Below are 3,468 nucleotides of genomic sequence, written 5' to 3' on the forward strand. Positions count from 1 at the left end.
CAGCTGGCTTACTTAACTTAGCATAATGTTTTCAAGATTCATCCACATTGTAGCAAGTGTCAGAACTTATTCCCTTTAGTTGATCCATTGATCTATTGATGACACTTGGGTTGTTTCCATCTTTTGGCTCTTTTGAAGAATGCTGCTATGAACACTGGTGTACAAGTATCTGTTTGAGTCCTTGCTTCCAGTTCTTTGGGGTCTAGACCTGGGAGTGAGATTGTTGGATCATATGGTTTATGTTTAATTAATATAAAAACACCAAGCTGCTTTCCACAGTGCCTGCATCATTCTACATTTCCACTAGCAAAGTACAGGCTTCACAATGCCTCTTTTTTTATAGGATCACCTTTCTCACTTCTTTGGTCATAAGCGTTCTGTTCTAGTTCTGTACTTTGTTATCAATTTTGGTAATGTTGACTTTGCTGAGAAATATCAGTTTTTGGGGGGAGATTCTCAAGTATGTCTCATTCTCTTTCCCTTTTACTGTACCACTTATCAAAGGGATTTACAACTAAATTTTCTTTTTCCTAGGCTCCATGGGTTTTGATATTCATCCTTTTTTACTGTCCTCAGATAGTCTAATTTCAGTTTTCATGTGGTTTTGATCCATGAGCTAACCAGGAATGCATTCATATTTTCCAAGTAGTTACTATTTGGGCATTAAAGAGAAAAAAGAGGCTCATCATTTCATTATTTCTAATTTTTTAAAATATGGTCAAAGAGAGTAGGCTGTAAATATTATGCTTTTTTTAAAGATTTATTTGAGAGAGAGAGTGGGGGGAGGGGCAGGCAGAGAGGGTGAGAGAGAATCTTAAGCAAGATTTATTTATTTATTTGGGAGAGAGTGGGGGGAGGGGCAGGCAGAGAAGGTGAGAGAGAATCTTAAGCAGACTCTGCGCTGAGCACGCAAAGATCTCACAACCCCGGGGTCATGACCTGAGCCAAAATCAAGAGTCAGGTGCTCAACTGACTGAGCCACCCAGGCGCCCCACAGTTTGCTTTTAAAATTTTATCAAGATTTGTTTTGTGGTCGACGTAGTGAAAAGAAGGGCCATATGCACCCCAATGTTCATAGCAGCAATGTCCGCAATAGCCAAACTGTGGAAAGAGCCAAGATGCCCTTCAACAGATGAATGGATAAAGAAGATGTGGTCCATATATACAATGGAATATTACTCAGCCATCAGAAAAGATGAATACCCAACTTTTACATCAACATGAATGGGACTGGAGGAGATTATGCTAAGTGAAATAAGTCAAGCAGAGAAAGTCAATTATCATATGGTTTCACTTATTTGTGGAACATAAGGAATAACATGGAGGACATTAGGAGAAGGAAGGGAAAAATGGGGAGGGGGAATTGGAGGGAGAGATGAACCATGAGAGACTATGGACTCTGAGAAACAAACAGGGTTTTAGAGGGGGGGGGGGAGGGGGGATTGGTTAGCCTGGTGATGGGTATTAAGGAGGGCACGTACTGCATGGAGCACTGGGTGTTATACGAAAACAATGCATCGTGGATCACCACATCAAAAACCAATGATGTATTGTATGGTGACTAACATAACATAATAAAATTAAAAAAAAAAAAAAAGATTTGTTTTGTGGTCAATTACATAATCCATTTTTTTAAAGATTCCATGGACATAGAAAATAATTTATATTCTATATTCAAAGGATATATGTTTCTGAATATTTTTTTGTTTTGATATCTCTACATAAGAAAATGTGTTGACATCACTGTTCAATTCCCCTATATATTATTCTAAAAATGGGTATTAAAGTCTCCCATTATAAGTGTAGTTTTGTAATTTATCCTTATGTATCAAATAGATACTGCTTTCTATATTTAGTTATTACGTGATCTTGGGTACTTTTGTTTGGTGTTTCAGAACCTTCATAAATTGTTCATTTAGTCACTTTATTACTACAAAATGACCCTCTGTCTAGCTTAATTAATACTTTTAACTCTACATACCTCTTTTTCTACTATTAACATTGATCCTGCTATTGCCATACCTGCTTTTTTTTTTCTTTCTTTTTTTCTATTTTTGCAATTTCCTAGTATCTCTTTACTCAACCCTATATTATAATCCTTTCTCCAGGTCCTGTGACCTTGGTTCTCAGGTGCTCTGCTCACCCAGAGGGGAGAAGGTTCCCACCAGCACTGTCCATCAGAATTAAACCTTCGCCTGTGGTCTTATTCTGAAACCCCAGGGTAGGCACATCTTTCTTCCTCTAACAGATGATAAACTCTGTTAGATAAGAAGGCATGTGACTGAGAATCGTGCCTCCTTTAGGCCACAGTAATTCCAGAATCCTCTCATCCTCCATCACTTTACTCCTTGGTAATTTTCTTTTTGCTCTCTGCTCTTTAATTCCCTTACCTAAATGAAGGGGGAGGAATGTCTTTACAGAGAGTTAGGAGACTTGTGTTTTTACGTGTCATCCTTGCGCAGGGGCCATGCTAATCTTCTCTGTATCATACCAATTTTAGTATATGTGCTGCCGAAGTGAGCACAGGAGACTTGTGTTTAATAAAACTCTGCCAATAGTTGTGTGACGCTAAGCAAGTCAGTAACTTCTCCGGAATTATGTTCTCAGTTGTAAAATGTCCAAATTGACAAGATGACCTCTAGGGTCCTTTCTAGCCCCACAGTTCAGTTTCTACCATTCTAGAGAGGAAAAGTCCAGAAGGGAGGGGGAGGATGTGAAGGTAACACAGGTGAAGTACCTAAGGGCAATTGCAAATTTGCAGGGCTGAGGACAAAGAATCAGGGTTTCTTTTGTTTTTGTTTTTTTTTAATTATATAACAAAATATTATATGCAAAGCTACTATATGGCATCACTAACTTTTAAAATAATGGGTGTGAATTAGGCTATATGTTTTAAAGCTAATTCTATGGTTCATTTAGATATCTATTAATGTAAATTGAATACCTTAAAATTACATATTGGCCTCCATAATTTTCTAATTCAACCCTTAAGTGATGAACAATCATGTATTTGATATGCACCTACGTATGAGAGAGGGAATTATTTTGTGTGTATTTATTTCAAGTCACGGTACACTTCTTATCAACCATTGCAGCTAAAATCAGAATCAAATTCCATAGTATAATAATCCACCTCTCCAAAGTTTAATGGCGAGAGCAGGTTAAATTGTGCAGTGTAAGTTTTCACATCCACTCACAAAAATTCAGCATTTCTCTTCTTTATCTGAAGGAAGGAGAGTGTGGCAGAAATAATCCCTTAGATTTCTGGTAAATCTTAATGCTTAATTGACTGTCCCAAAGCCTCTCTACAGTCCAACAATGAGAATTCTAGGAAACAAGTCACATTCTAATGCTTCACTCCAAGTACACTGTTTCTTACATGGTCTGAATATTTGTAGAATCCAAAGTCAAAGCTGAGATTTTGCTTCTCCTGAACATAAGGAAACCAGACACAGGCCTCCATTCTCA

General features: G+C 37.6%; 1 non-coding gene across 1 annotated transcript; it reads right to left on the reverse strand.

Moving 5' to 3' along the window:
- Window positions 1-2,417: 2,417 nt before the first annotated feature.
- Window positions 2,418-2,524, reverse strand: LOC116631207. Its single transcript, XR_004299138.1, has one exon. It is a non-coding gene; the product is annotated as a U6 spliceosomal RNA (small nuclear RNA).
- Window positions 2,525-3,468: the final 944 nt, after the last annotated feature.

The sequence above is a fragment of the Phoca vitulina genome, unplaced genomic scaffold (assembly GCF_004348235.1).
Source record: "Phoca vitulina isolate PV1807 unplaced genomic scaffold, GSC_HSeal_1.0 scaffold4, whole genome shotgun sequence".
Lineage (NCBI taxonomy): Eukaryota > Metazoa > Chordata > Mammalia > Carnivora > Phocidae > Phoca > Phoca vitulina.